Genomic DNA, 16,786 nt, shown 5'->3' with positions numbered 1-16,786 from the left:
GGAACTCGGGCTGCCAACGATGGAACAGGCCGCGCAGCTTCGCCGGGAAAGGAACACGGTAGGAAATGGCCATTTTTGATCGGGACGAAAAATTCATGTGAGGACGTTACGACGGAGTACCGTAAACTGGCAGCACGTTGACAGGTTTTTGCAACATTTCCCGTGTTACGAAGTCGGAATTTGTTTTAAATGTTTTTCCGTAACGGTACTTCTTCCGTTATTTTATTGCGGGAACGGAACATACGTAAAACTTGCATTCTTTTTATGTATTTCAACGATTGATTAATTTTTTCATTGAGAGGCGTTCATCAGAGGGATTCATTTATTTCTCATTTGATCGATCCAAAGACGTAGCAGAGTAATTCATTCGTCGATTCCTTGTCTCCACAGATTGGACAACAAGATCTTTTTTGTGAACGATGGACATCGTTTATTAATTCTACTGTGGTTACAAAGTTATTCAACGTTTTCAAATTTTCTCATTATTATTTCCACTTCTTTCGTTTCATAACTGCTGATAAATGCTCATCGCTAGAGATTTGATGCATTTCTGAGAAGATTGGGTTAGGGGTGTATTTGTTGACGGTGAGAAGATTAAGAAAATTTTAGGATTTTGTGCATTTACGACAAAAATGGATAAATGAAAAGCGAAACTATAGATACATTAGACGAAGTTAAGAATATTTTTACGTTATTTTTTACCTGTCAAAATGATTTAATTGACATAGATAGATGACGTGTATTTTGTACAAAAATCTGCAGTGTACTTACAACTTATGAACACTATTAAAAGAAGAAACAAATTCCTGTTTGGTTTGATTTCGTGATGCAAACAATTCTTGTCTGTTTTGGAAGGTTGATCATCCAGTATGAATGTCTGGAAATGGTGATCTTCTGGCCTGGATAGCTTCCATTTGACTTGTATTTCATATAAAGATCTGCAATGTACTTACAACGTATGAAAACTATTAAAAGAAGAAACAAATTTCTGTTTGGTTTGATGCAAACAATTCTTTTCTGTTCATGTTTCGAGAGGTTGATCATCCAGTATGAATGTCTGAAAATGGTAATGCCCTGGCCTGGATAGTTTCCATTTGACTTTTACTTTGTATAAAGATCTGCTTACTTACAACTTACGAAAACTATTAAAAAAAGAAACAAATCCCTGTTTGATTCGATGCAAACAATTTTTATCTGCTCGTGTTCTGAAAGGTTGATCATTCAGTATGAATGTCCGCAAATGGTGATCCTCCTCCTTTCGAGAGGGCGGTCAGTGGGCGCCATGGAACAGGTGAGAGCGTCTCTCGAATGGCAGTGTGTGGTAGATACATAAATTTCAACCCTCGAAGCCGTGAAATTGGAACGCGTCGCGCGAAATCGATCCGCGTGGACGGCGGAACGCGATAATTAACTGCGACGGTGCGCGACGAGCGTTCCACTCACGGATACCGCGACGCAGCATCGAAAAATCCCCCGGAAATTCGAAAGAGTGGGAGAGGATCGTCGATACCACGAGGGTCCGGTTTATGGGCCACGTAAACGTCGCGAAATTACGTCCGTTCCACCCACGCGACACGGTCGTTCACCCGAAACCTATGATTTCCTCGTAGGTCCGACGCGTCGTTGCGCGACCGGGAACTCTGTTTTCACCGTATGACATTTCCGTGGGTTCTGCGTGATCGACCGCCGACAGATCACAGGATCGTGAGTGGTTACGGCTTTGCAACCTGTGTACGATCTTGGTCCACACTTCCGAAATGCGGGACGCAAAGAATCTGAAAGATTGCGTGGTGATTATTAAAGAAAATCTCACGAGAGCTCCCATCGCCTGTTCCGAGTAGGGACAGAGATCCTGTAGGGAAACTATTTTTTTTTATAACTGCGTCGACCGCGTTGAAAGTACAAAGGATGCCGAACGTAAAAAAGAACAGCATGTAAACACAGCGGCTCGAGCTTCTTGGCCCCTCGCGGGGATGCCCCCCAGTGGAAGGGGTAAGCGATGGGACAGTAATCGTGGAGATCTTCAAGGAGCTAGATCGCGCGACTTTACTGTAATACAGAATTCAATATAAGAATTACAAAGAAGAGAAAAGTTTTACAGAATAAGAATATACAAATACATAAACATTAATAGGAAAACATGTATACTGGACACAGTGTAGACTTCGAACCGCTCATAATTATATGAGAAGCCATATGGGAACACTTATATACTCAGACTTTGAAGACAAGCTTTGAAAAAACGACAACATGTAATGGCAAGCCTTGATAATAGGCTTGGCTATTAGCAGTGAAACATTCATAGGTAGCTGAAAGTTGATTTTACGGAGCTTTTCAATTGATTTTAGTCTTTCATCATTATACAAATTACATTTCCATAAAACATGGTTCAGAGTCTCAGGAAGGGAAGGTGATAGTGGTCTGCTCTACATCTAATTGATAGTGACAACAGTCAAACGGGATATTGTAGATTTAGCTGTGAGAACCACGGATGATAGTTTTCACGAAAGTATTGCTGGAAATAGGTTTTATACCGTACCTTTTTAACCGGAAAATGTCAGTGCTGCGTTTTTCTCCGGATATGACACTGTGGTATCTTGGAACATTTCAAATAATATTGAACATTGTGAATCTTTATGAATTTAGATCTTCAATAACTTCATTCAAACTGTGTCTAGGAGGTTATCGACTTGGTCAGGCGATTGCTAATAAAGTATGAGACACAATTTAGTTTTATATTCCTCCAAAAACTAAAACTTAAAGGTAACAACGTTAGGTCCAGTTCAAAGGCTGGCATCGAAGTTGCGCAACAGTAGATTAGGAAAGGGCGCGAGCAAGAGGGTTAAGTGTTAATAGATCAATTTACAGCATTTATTCGACCAGCAAGCTATCCGGGTGGTCGAGGTGACGCTCTTTCACCGAGTTCGTGTGACTTGAACGTAAACAGGCAGCGTAGCGGTCGCGGTGCGGCGTTCAGCCGCTTAGAGGATCGCCGAGGACCCTTCCCGGTAATAATTAACGGGGCGATTGTGTCGTGAACAGCTACGGGATACCGATTGCGCTTTCAGCGGGTCTTCCGCGTCCGCTCGTTTTCCCGCTTTGGAAAAATTAGGCGGGAAATTCGGGAGGTCTGAATTCCTGGAAGTCGGCAGGGAGCCGCTAGGACCTGGAGGGGAGTAGAAAAAGAGCAGGGCCGTGAGGGAAGAGAGCGAGAGCGAGAGAGAGAGAGAGAATGAGAGAGCGACGGGGTGATGGAGAGAGAGAAAGATCGATGGGTGTGAGAGAGTGGCGGGTGTGATATCCCTCCCGGGCGTTACAGCGGGCGGGTGTTACCACAGAGCGAAGGGATGCACAAGGGATAAGAGGCGAAAGGGAGAGACAGAGAGAGAGAGGAAGAGAGAGCGATAGGACGCAGACCGAGAGGGGGACGCGGGAGGGGGCAGGAGGGTTCTATAGGAATTATATGATGGGAAGGGAAGCAATTATTGGGATGATGGATGGCCCCGGGGCGCCGCTGTAGTGCTTCTCTCTAACCAAAGATCTTTCTGTCCCCCTCCCCCTTCTTCCCCTTCCCAATATCATTCTCTTTCTCTCTCTCATCCCTTCTCCCGCGGATCTTCTGTCCGTCCCTTCGTCTCCTTCTCTCCCTTATCGCCTCCCATCGGCACTTACCGTCTTCCTTTCTCATTACCCTCCTACCACGAGTCCTTTCGAGGAGCCGATTCACCCAAACCGACTCGATTTCGCGAGCATCCGATCGCCCATCCCTCCCTTACCGACCCGTCATCCCTCGCCCGCCGCGAACCGATCGAACCAACAGGAAATCGCGGGTTCGCGATGACTAACGCTCGGGAAATCATTCGGGACCGATCGATCAATTTAACCTTCATCCCCTGTTTGGGTCAGTCCGAATAATTATATTTCTTGCTTAAAGAATGTTTTGAAACTAATCGAGATATTCAAAATCGGGCTGCGTAACTTGATTTCTCATCACGAAACACACAACTTGGATCATCCCTCTGGCTCTAATAGATTACAAGATCAAATATGGTTCTCATCTTTACGGGCTGTCTTCATTCCTTGAATATGAACGATGGTTGCTAATAAAGTTTCATTAAGATCTGGAGATGTCACTTCGGGTTTGTCCCCTGTGGGTTATTAGTTCGATCGTACAATTGTTCGACCGTAACGAGACCGTACAGAGGTGTCTCTAAATTTTTGCTGTTGGAAATGTTAAACCAGTACGTAGACATTTTTAATTATTTAGATTGTCTTCTTCATACACTGAATGTTTTGCGAGTGCAGAATGTATTCTGTGACAAGCATACTGTCCCGGAGCCTCGTACATTGGAATACTATAATTAGTCTGGAGTTTGAGATTATTGGATTTTACAGGAAGAATTGTTCTGGCATCGGCTCATTGATTCATGACAAATTGTACTATCCGTTGCCTGCATGCCTGCTGCCGTAATTGACAGTCCATGGCAAGAATTATGTCATGTATCGGGCCTCATTAAGGACATTCCTAGCACTCGATAGATTCTTTACATCGTTCCGAAGATGACGAATGCTACCTCGATTCTTTACTTTTCTTGCACTGCAACAAGAATCTAAATGTGTGCTATACACAGTATGGAGAAGTAAAGGAAATATCTAAATGAAAATCCATCTTTCAATTACACCGTTATCGATATTTCTCGCAACGCTGTGCTCGTCGCTTGACGAGCTTTTATAATTGATCATTTCGTGCTCCGCGTGTATCACAGTTCCTATAATTTTACGATTTCCCACAATTCAAACAGCGAACTATGCCGAATGTGGTGGTCCCTGACGCTCCATCATATATTTCGCTACAATTTCTTATCGATTTCTCGAAAGTTACACATTTACTGCTAGACTAACATCCATAAAATCCGCGCGGTTAAGCCCTTTCTCAAACAAAGTACAGACAACTAATGCCAAGATTCATGAATGTCATAATCTTTTTTATCTTCTCGCATTCCACCATAAAAATTCATTCTTCATCCCAGAATAAAAGAGTCATCGTTCGCGCAAGACACGACGATCAGAACGAAATACATAGAAATCAACGATGGAAACAATTATCTCTCACTTAGAACCTGCTGAACCTCGCTCATCCCTTAACCGTTCCATTGCGTCAGCATTGTCATTTGCAGATGTTTTCCTAAATTGAAACTTTTGCTCTCGTAATCCTCACAGCAGTTATACATTACCTGTTCCCGTCGAGGCTATAATTACTGCTATGAACATAAAAAAAAACGCGGTCGAGTCAGCATTATTATTTCAAGAGGTTTTAACGAATTAAAACTTTCGCCCCTGTAATCTTCACCGCAATTAATTATACCATCGGGACAATAATTACTGCAGCACCGATATTTATGTAAATCCGTAACGTCGAAGATTTATTAATAATCGGGAACTCTGCGTATTACATGTTTTATTAGGCTGGAGGTAACTAATTGTATGTAAGTCCATTGGACTTTGATTTCTTTTATTTTCTTCGTAAAATTGCTTAATTGAACTGGGACTGTTACCTCGTGTCAATATGGCACAATTTCCAGGGATACTGAATAAATGGTTTGCTCTGCACACCGTTTTATTAACTATGAACGTCGAGAATGGTCACTAGACTGTGGATATAGCTGTACGATTTAAAATGTGACAGAGTAAAAGAATTTAAGAGCTTCAAGGTATTTCTGTTTGGTTCCTCTTCATCATAACAGATACAAGCAATTTTTCCTTTGCTAATAATCACAAATTTCAAACTTCTACCTTAGGTTTTCGTTCCCAACCCTTGCTTATCATGCTTATGATTGCTTATGACTAGACTGCGGATCTTTATGCATTTATGAAGAAATTAGTTTGGGTGAAATATAAAACAGTAATAGATTACAAAAATTCAAGAATATTGTAATGGTCTTTTTAACGTAACAAAGTCATTAAGGGATGAAATCTATTTTTATTTTATTCCTGCTTCCCACAATCAGTGCAGAATATTTTTATTTCGTATAAAGATTCGCAGTCTACTTATGACAGTCACAGTTGGTTCCAATCAAATCCTTATATTTATTGTACATGTTTTCGAACCTCCCACCTTGAGATGAATGTTAATTTTCTTACCTATCGGACTTGATATAAATAGTGTTCTTTAAAAGTTTATAACACAAAATGAATCTAAATCTGCTATCCGTGGGTTAAAGAAGAAATTTACGGAGTTAATTTACGCGTCGAGCGTATCGATTTTGCACTATTGTGTCAACTCGACATCAAAGAGAGATCAAGCTGTAGAAACGAGGAAGAGAAGGGTTGACCCTTTGAGGACGCGTGTCGTCATATTGCCAACGTCAGGTCCATGTGTTTAATTCTTCAAATTGCAAACAACTTAATTATTGTAGTAATAAAAGATCGGTATCCATATAATTTTTCGCAGAACTTAAGACTTTGACATCGAAAAATTGAAATAAATCCTCGTGCGGGGTTAATTGCTCCGATTAAGCTTCGATGATCACCGAATCGCGGATGTTACTCTGGCGAGACAAAAGAAACGGGTTTGCAGTTTCACCGATTTCTGGGACAAACCGTGGGCGACAGTGAGAGCTCTGGACACCTTAAAGGGTGCGCTATAGCGTTCACCTAGGCTCGGGGGTGGCCAGGAGATACCGCCCTCGAGACTCCTCTTCTAAATGTTGATTTCGGTGCCGCCAATACCCCGAGTCTGCCACTTAATTCGATTTACTTAGCGAGGGGGCAGCAAACGAAATTGCACGGCAAAGGGCGGCGTCTTCGTCGTCGGCGTAAGAGTCGGCGAGGGGGTTGCCAGCCGCGACATTCGAACGTACGTACGCACGCTCCGAACGCATGCGTGCACGCCTAACCCGGGGGTGAGCGTGCGTCACTTAGGACAGCCCTTAAATGGTCGCCGCGATGAAGGGAAAGCGGATGACGGACGAAAGTACCGCCGGAGACTCTCCGGGACTATTGAATTAATTTCTAATCATCTTCGATAAACGCGGTCGGATGAGACACAGGCACGCGTTCCTCTCTTTAACTCGATTCGATTTTTCCTTCCCTTGGTTCTCGTTACACGCGAATCTCCAAAGCATTCGCAACGATCTCCTTCAGCTTGGTTTCCTGATGGAAGTCACGTTGATCTTACCCCGAGGAAGAATTAACACATTCGCGACCAGTATTCATTGGGTCACATCTAGACTAAGAATCTTTATGCATTTATAGCAGAATTGAGTAGATGAAATTCAAAATTATTGGGAAATTTTTAAAATTGAAGATATCAATTTCTCCTCTAAAAACATTCAATTTAGCTTCTATTCCTTGCAATTGATGCAGACAATTTTGATTTTGCGAAGATCCGCAGTCTGTCATCTCGTAAAGATCAGCATCTCATAAGTAGGGATGGTGTGAACTACTACTTTTGGATCACCCCTGATTAGATCACGTTCGTTCCCAATCACGGTGATATTTCACAGTCATTCGTGACTTTCGTGATCGCTTCTGATTGGCGGTGAGCAGAATTGTTCTTCGCGCAAGTCACAAAGCCATAACCTATATGTTTTATATCAACAACGTCAAAATGTTGCATCGCATTTTTATCAAATTTATTAGATAAGAATTTATTAGATTTGTAAGACGTTTCTCAAACTACCATTTGCGTTTGCTATAATTGTTAAGTAACACATACATACGCATACACGCACAAACGTGCGCATTTTGTTTAGACCTTTTAAGAAGCGTCTTATAGACTAAAACATAAAAAGGTGATCGAGTCAAGCAACAATCTTTCATATTGAAGGATAAAAAGTTAAATTGAGGCAGAAGTTGTTTAATTAAAAGCCGCAACAAGTTTTTGAGAATTGAGTAAGAAAGTTCATCGACAGATGGGAGGACACAATTGAAAACGATAATCAATACGTGAATGGTTAAAAGTAGATACAAGTATTATTCTTTTACAGCGATAAAACTTAGGGAATGACCTCATATTTTAGCAATATCTTTCATAGTCAGAATTAATCCTCGCAAGAGGCTTGATTTTGATGATTTCATAGCAGCTAGATTCGTTCAAATCATTATGCATTCCCAATGTGATGTATAAAATCGTGTTGAAAAACTGGCTTCGTTATGTACGTTGGTTCGCCGTATTGATTCATGATTGTAATTTACCGCAGGAACGTTAATTTGTTAAGCAGGAAAAACTGTTCGAACCATGCTGCTCATAGGGAAAGACCGTTTGCAAATGATCAAACTTGTATTCTGCATGTTTTACTCTGCCGATTTCCCTCTCCTTCTCGAATTTAGCTAAAAACTTGAGAAACTTTAGCAGTTAATGTGGCATTTCCGTTGAAAAATTTCTAATTCAAATTTTTGCCAATTATCAAACTTGTTCTCTGCACGTTTTGACCAACTTTGATGAAGTTTTATGTGACACTTCTAGATTCAGCAAATCGATGTACAAAAATGTATAATTGTACACAGATTTGCATCACAATATTTTTAACCTCCTCTCAAAATTTCCAAAGATTCTCTAGGAATGCTATCTGTGATGTTTCAAAATTTTTAAATATTGCATACTTATATTTGAAAAATCAATAAATTTTACAAATACTTATGCAGACAAATTTTTTCTTTACATTCTGCTGGAAAAATGTGCGGAGCAGAACACAGAGAGAACGTTAATGATTTGTTTTGAGCAAGCAAATTTTTTGGTCGAGCAGCACGTGAGGATTTGAAAACTGTCTGAAACATGAAGATCTATGAGTATCGGACAACTGTCAAATAAACAGGCAGAGGAACAAAGATTAAGACTAAAATCGGATGACAAATTAGCTCGTTATCTCGAGTGAACAGGTAACCAGTTGCTTATCGTAGCCGATCAAGCTTCATATCGCGTGCTTCCACAAAAACGGCAGGAACGTCTGATCCTGCGGAGCACCTCGCAGGATGTTACCCGCAGCTAACAGAATCGAGGATCTCTTCTTCATCCACTAACAGGTAGACGCTTCATGGAAACCGGCGTGAAAGGTCCCAGAGGCGCGCAGCTCGTACGCTGTTCTGTTCGCTGCTGGTACGCTCACTTTTTGCGTTGCGATGCGAGTTTCGCAGCATCTACGTGTAGGTGCTTGCCTTCGGAAAACCGCGGGGAACGCTAGTTACTTGCTAAATGATCGCCGATGATCTCGGCTCGATAGAATGCGCGTGTGTAATAACGAATCGGTCGCCATCACTCCGCAGATCCTATCCGCTCGGTATTAAAAGATCTTTCCGATCAAATTAATGTAGCCTCTGTAATTTGTTTATTTACAAATGCAAAGTTTGATCTCGCCATTGATAGTGAAATGGTAATGGTATTGTTTAAAAAATGTTTAGCAAGATTCATATATTTACATTGGCACGCAAGAAATCCGTCGATGAACACGAAATGTTCTATAATTTTTTAAACAAATTTCTCGTGACGCAATTAATTTGGTTTGAAATCAGCTCGTACGATCTATAATTAATTTTCGTCACAGCCGGACTTGGAGATTCCGGGGCCCGGAGCAAGGCCCTAACGAAACGACAATGTACACCTACATGTAGTACAGGCATGTCAAACTCTTTTACCTCCAAGGGCCTCATTCAGTGTTATAAATTAATTCGAGAGCCGCGATAAAAACAGTACACTCGAAATAAAGGAGAAACACATTTTTTTATTGATATTGCAGTTACACATACAAAATAACATACGTATGTACAAAACAAAACAACATTCCAAAAATGCATAAGAAGTATAGAAGTTGTTTTATAAAACTATTTTATTTTTGGTCTGAAGAAACTTGGCACGATTTTCAGTAACCAAATTTTCAAAATTTTGATGAATTTGTCTGTTAAACTGCTCTGGTAATCTTGACCTTTCCGCAGTTTTATTATTTTTCAACGTTGAAAATAGTAGTTCGCACATGTACAGGGTGGTTCACGTCGCTTAATAACCATAGCAGTTGAAGTAGCGACGTAAAACTTTCAAACAAAAAACAATCAAACAAAAGGGTGGTTCACGCAACTTTTTTTTGCACACCTATTTAACTTCCACCAAAGTATATGCGTTGCACGAAAAAGTTTTGTATACAGAAGTTGCATGATTTGAATGGGTACATTATGTGGTGTATTTATTTTTTCTACAGGTGGAAGCGTTTCGGAGATTTGAAGGTCGACTTTGTTTTTTTTAATGGAATACTATATTTTTTATGCCAAAATATGGAAGAACGTCGAATTCTGAGTAAAAAAGTATTTACCTTCATTAGCCCTGAACCTAATAAGTAACGAGTAAAATTTTCAGGAAATAAAGCGAAATTAATCGTCAATTATTAAGTTTACCGTTAATGAAGGTCAATACTGTTTTACTCAGAATTCGACATTCTTCCATATTTTGGTATGAAAATTTTGGCATTAAAAAAACAAAATCATCCTACAAATCTCCGAAATGCTTCCACCTGTAAAAAAATATAAATACACTACATAATGTACCCCTCCAGACCATGCAACTTCTGTATACAAAACTTTTTCGTGCAACGCATACTTTGGAAGTTATATAGGTGTGCAAGTTGTGTGAGCCACCCTGTATATGTGCTACCACTGCTACCGAACATATCTGAAATACGTCTAATTGTATTATAGACAAGTAAATAGTTGTAGAAATGTGGAATCCCAACATCCATATATTTTTGTTTCAATACGGAGAGAATCACACTGCATTTCAATTAATTCCAGTTGTAAAAAATTGTATGCCTCAGCTATTACAGTAACATTTATTTGTTTCGAATCAATCGTGGAAATAATAACCACTAAAAGCGGGGCCAGAGGCAAGTGTAAGGGCGGTACTGATTCCGATAACACACACATATTGATCGTGAGATCCACACGAGTAATAAACAGAAGACGGGTTAACATTTGACTGTGTTAGCCGAGCGAGTAATCGTAGCTGCTTCTGGTCAGCGATGGAGCGCAAGCGGCAAGGATCATTGGATCGATCGGGGCGTTCATCGACGTTCTCTCGGCGCGACGAGATGGTTCCGTCGTTTCGGCGGGCCTCGGCGAAAAATATGTAACGTGGATCGGGGGCCCGTAGCCGTTGCGCCACTGTCGAAGGTGAGAAAGTGAAGGAATCCGAAAAGGAAAAAAGAGCGGAGGCCCGAAGGTGGAGAAAGAGGCGTAGACTGGCAAATGCCGCGAACGTATGAAAACAAATTACGAGGCGGCGTCTGTTTGTTGTGCTCCGGGAACGAGTTGGAGAAAGAGGAGCGGGTCCGAGATAAACGGAGACAGGTTCACGGTGCATTCTCCTTCTCTCGCTCCGGTTCCCCGATCCCCGGTCTGCACCGGTGCATACGTAAGAGTAGGTAGAGTGGAGACCGTAGACGGATTCTCGAAGGTGCATTCCATTCCCCCTCCGTCGTTTCCTTCGTCTTCTCTTCTTCTCCTTCTTCTTCCTTTCCTTCTTCTTCTTCTTCTTCTTCTTCTGCATCCTAACCTCGCGGGATGCGTAAACTTGATTATACTCTTGTTGTGCCCCAAAGTCGTTCGCTCTTCTTCGAAGCTGCACCGCGTTCCCCTGGATCGCGAGACCGTGGTCACTCGCGTTTCCGCGAAGTGAAATCAAGTCTGATCAGAAGGATGATCGTCGTCTTAATTCGGATCTGAATGGTCCCCATGCGCGCCAGACATACGTTGTCAGAAATGTTTTCAATCTTTTTTTCGAGCGTCGTTCAAGAGTCCCCGCTATAAGCCAGTTAGAGTATCCTCCGCCATCTTGAGAGTTGTGCTGTTCGTAATGAAGTTCACAAATCTTCTCGGTGACGCAATAGATTTCGCTCTGAAATTTATATCTTTAAGGAATTTTTCAGAAAAATGTGGACACACTTAATCATTATCGTTGAATTATCTATCGTGTCGTCGTCGACGCCGTGTAACGTGTATAACAGTATCTGGCATACTTGCAGTTCCACAACAAAGCACTTGTACGGCGCCAGAAGGTATCCGAACGATTTCACATGATTTTGTAATAGATCATCGCGTGGGTTAATAAAAAAATAGACTACGGACGCCTGCAGCGAGGCTTGGATTCGAGCTATTTCCAAAGTAATCAGCCGCAGCACGAAATAAATCTTGCCGGTGGCCGCCTCAGGAAATAAATCTCTAAAATTAGCGAATTTGCATTCGCATCCGCGACGGTGGGCCCATTAGAAATTTCCATTGTTCATTATCCTTCGGGTACAATTGCTTGTCCCCCGTTCCGTATCGGTAGATCTAAACGAATCCAGAGCCTGTGTTTGAGGCGTACAAGGGCCGGCGGCATGAAGTAACGCGGCTCGAGCACGCACCCAATTTTTCAAACGTAATACCGATGACTATTAACACCGCGAGCAGTGTAGCGTACATGTGTAAACGGTGAAAATACGACGACGGTGTCGAACGGGTTAAGGACGGAAGGCATTAGAGCGACGCACCGGCAGCCGAGTGAAGCTATACTGTACATTTTCCCGGATAATTGCTCTTATCGGGGGTTGCGCTAACAAGTGGTCGGCTATCTTCGTGAACGCGGGAAAGCAAATGTCTTTCTTCGTTAACGTGTAATTCGTTTATCGGTCGATCGGCCGCGCCGGCAACAATAACAGCGGACCGACCGTTTCGCCGGCGAAGGTAACGACAGACGACATGAACCCCCGTGCAACGATACGTAGGACAGGCTCTCCGATAGCGGTGTGTGTATGCTCCTCGTGTATGTTCACGCAGGCGCGCGCGCGCGGGCGCATGTGTGTGTGTGTGTGTTTGCTCGAGAGGTTAGCGCCACCGCTTTATCATATCGTCTCAACACCATCGTCAGAGACCCTACCTGCGCCCTTCTCTCCCTCGCCTCGCGGTCCGACAATCGTAGCCAGTCCCGAGCATTATTATCGTTCTCGAACAGAAAATCGTTTCGGCTTCTTGCGACACGGCCCGCCTCGCCCCGATAAAAACGGCGCGATCCAGACACCGCTGACACTAAATCTAATCGACGACTACACCGGCTGAACGCCCGACGCCATACCGGCCCGCTAACTGGGTCGATACTCGCCCAAAAACCATTTCGACACGTTACGGGAAATCGTAACAATATACTAGGGGCTGGAACATTCATTCCAGAACAGACAGTAGCCCGCAAATTAATTCCATCAAATTTCAGTGATTTTCTCGGTGCTACTCCCGATTGGAGTTTTTAGCCAACGAGAGTCGACTTCTCAGACCTTCATTTGAATTATACATAGCACTTAATTTATGCAATCAGTATCAAGTTGTTCAGGCAAAAAATTTTTTTTATCTACTTGTTCTTGGAGTAGAATCATGAGTAGATATCATGAAACAGAAAATTGAAGTAACTGGATCATAACTTAGTTCCCTTTACAGGTAGTAAATAATTGTCGAGGAAACTTTCGCATTTTTTAACCAATCTCTATCCTCAAATAGTGCGTTTTTGCAGAACATCGGTAGTAAAGTGTTATTGCAGTTGTGTTTTTTTAATGGGGCCCTACAAATTGTTTTAGATTCGTTGACTCCTAGCGCTATTCTTAACACGTTCCGTGCCGAGCCGAGCCGTTTTATTAAAACATTTATATTAAAATGCACTGAAAAGGAGAGAAAATAATTTTCGTAGACATTGGTGACTATAAATAAAAGCGTGGAGCGCCCACGAAAATTACGTCAATATAGTTTACCGCTCCACGCTTTCATTTATAGTCACCAATGGCTAAAACAATTATTTTCTCCTTTTCAGTGTATTTTAACACTTTACCTACCGGAAGCGTATTAATAGGATTTTTCAATAAGTGTGCTGTACCAAAAGAAAACACAGAAATTTTCTTTTACATTGCGATCTTAAATGTGAAAGTGTGAGGATGATTTTTTAATTCACAATGAAGATTACTGTTGCTATTGAAGGTTCCATTAAACCGTGTTTAGCCATGTACCACAGTTTTTTCAAAATTATGCGATAATCACCGGTCTGTAATGTGTTAATATAAACGTGGTTTTTAAAAAGATTTTTATATATATATTTTTTTAACGTAGAATCACCTCCGTTACCGATAAGCCTGCGCAATTTCGTCGTAGTTTGATAGCGTCCGAGGGCCGAAAACAATGTAAGCAGTCCGTCTCGTAAAGACTGCCAGCTCGGGCCGTAAATCGCTCGAGCGCCTCGCGCCGTACCCGTGACGCGCTGAATTGACAGTGGTAACTATATTAACCTTTGAAGGGAGGCACCATGTCAAATCGCATTCGGCACACGCCGGTGCACCGCGGATTCGAAATCCTCTGGCGATACATCAGTCGTTGATACAACGGACGGAACCGGTCGCGATTAAGCTCCGAACGATGCGAGTGTGTTTCTTCGGTAACGCAACGGATTCGATTTAAATCCTTCGCCGGCTCTACCGATGTGTCACAATTAACTACATGCGCTGACTCGCGACAACGAGGCGCGCAATCTCGCTCCGATGGAAGCTTACCCAGTGGCATTCTTATGCATATTCATTAACGGCTGCGTATTTAATTAATTTATCCTCTCGCCTGGCTACTACATTCTGAGCTAATCAGAACTTAGTCCGACGCTTGACATTCGAAAGTAGTGTACAGTCTCGGGAGTACCTTCTATCTATCGGAGCACGATGATCTCAGAAAAATGATTTCAAGAGATTTACGAACGAAGAGACGAAACAAACATTTGTTTCTTCAGGAATCCCTTCGAGTTAGCTCTTCAAGGTAGTCTAATGAATTTGCCTGTCTAATTAAGGTATAGATATACATACTGGAGCGGTGATGATCGAGGATCGGCCAGGTGAACATCGCGGCAAAATCCGACCAATGTAATTAATAGAATGCGGATGTTTATGTAAAATGAAAATGTGTTCTTCATCACGCACAAGATGCAGAAACCATATAAAAATGTCTTCCTGTCTTTAGCAAATGTAATAAATTAAAAATAACATATGGATGTTCTTAATCGTATTAATGTCTTTATTGTTTTAAATTGTACGTGCCCATTTTCGTCATAAATGCGTAACATCCGCAGTCTAGTAATTAAATGCGACTGTTAATAATGGAGCAGCGACGAGAGAACAGCGGTGCATAAAGAAATAAAAATCACCGCACCGCTCCACTATATTCCAGCACCACAAAAGATACTGATGTATTGACAGACGCGAGACAAGCTTCCGTTCATTTCCAGTCTGCGCGAGTTACACTAAAGACATTTTACGACGGAGTCCGCTAATAAGTACCATCGTTTTATAGGACGCATTTGTTACTCGAACTGCGAGTAACGTTCGAATGTGGGTCACTGTGTTTCCATCGAAGAATGGCAACAAGCCGAATGATTTGACGAGCAACGGGTTCGATCGGGAATAGACAAAGGAGGGACGTAACAGGTAGAAATAGAAATGCCAGCGCGATTATTGCCGCGTGGTGGCAATGACGAGTAAAACGGCGCGATTACTCAACGGCCCGATTGAGCAATTGTCGGCGGTAAGAGTGGCTATAGTCGACATGCTCGTCGTCGTTGGGGTTTGCACAACAACCCGGCGAGTGTATCTACGCGGACACGATCTCCCGGTGAAAACGCAAGGACGCAGCACTGGCAGATATAAATTGTCTCTCGTAGCCTCCTCGAGAAGATGCTCGTCCAGCCGTTCGATCCTCGAAGACCTTAATAGCCGGTCTCTAACCACCGTCCAATTGAACTGCAACGGATCAGATCGCGCAAAGGCCAGGACTTCGTAGGGTATCTAATTATCTGACTACCAACCCCTACTGGAAACCACAGTAAAACTGTCTTGCGTTCCTTTAAAAGGTGGACACATGCGCTCTAACATTTAAAAAAGGTTTTTGCACTGAAAATCTTTTCGTGATACATACTGCTTTCTTCCCTACGGGTATAGTATCCTGATCAGTTTGGATCTTTTGACTCTAGTTTCCAATCGGTCTCTAACTACCTTCCAATTGACCTGCAACGAATCAGATCGCGCAAAGGCCAGGACTTCGTAGGGTATCTAATTATCTGACTACCAACCCCTACTGGAAACCACAGTAAAACTGTCTTGCGTTCCTTTAAAAGGTGGACACATGCGCTCTAACATTTAAAAAAGGTTTTGCACTGAAAGCCTTTTCGCGATACTGCTTTCTTCCATGCAGGTATAGCACCAGTGGCGCGTTACCCTATGGGCAACTTGGGCAAATGCTCGGGGCCCCAAGCAAAAGGGGGCCCCGAACACAACCCAAGATCCAAAATCCAAATTCTACGTTTTTCTCATAAAGTTATTTAGTTGGGATTAGGGGCCCCGAAATTCTACTTCGCCCAAGGCCCCAACTAGTTAAAACGCGCTACTGTATAGCACCCTGATCAGTTTAGATCTTTAGACTCTAGTTTCCAATCGGTCTCTAACTACTGTCCAATTGACCTGCAACGGATAAGATCGCGCAAAGTCCAGGACTTCGTAGGGTATCTAATTATCAGACTACCAACCCCTACTGGAAACCACAGTGAAACTGTCTCGCGTTCCTTTAAAAGGTGGATATATGCGCTTTAACATTTAAAAAAGGTTTTTGCACTGAAAGCCTTTTCGCGATACTGCTTTCTTCCATGCAGGTATAGCACCCTGATCAATTTAGATCTTTAGACTCTAGTTCCCAATCGGTCTCTAACTACCGTCCAATTGACCTGTAACGGATCAGGTCGCGCAAAATCGAGGAC

General features: G+C 42.4%; 1 protein-coding gene across 4 annotated transcripts in view; it reads left to right on the top strand.

The window, feature by feature from the left end:
- Positions 1-16,786, top strand: part of LOC143211764 (serine/threonine-protein phosphatase 4 regulatory subunit 1) — a 273,852-nt gene that overhangs the window by 172,900 nt on the left and 84,166 nt on the right. The window contains exon 2 of one of the 4 annotated variants that reach the window (XM_076429718.1): positions 1-16,786. This exon is cut by the window's left edge and continues 20,642 nt beyond it; it is cut by the window's right edge and continues 17,160 nt beyond it. The exons of the other annotated variants lie outside the window; for them this stretch is intronic. The gene's annotated coding sequence lies outside the window, so the exon portion shown is untranslated. 4 annotated transcript variants of the gene reach the window in all.

The sequence above is a fragment of the Lasioglossum baleicum genome, chromosome 9, assembly GCF_051020765.1.
Source record: "Lasioglossum baleicum chromosome 9, iyLasBale1, whole genome shotgun sequence".
In the NCBI taxonomy this organism is placed as follows: Eukaryota; Metazoa; Arthropoda; class Insecta; order Hymenoptera; family Halictidae; genus Lasioglossum; species Lasioglossum baleicum.
Note: the sequence above shows the minus strand (reverse complement) of the source record. Positions and strands in the feature narration are given on the sequence as shown.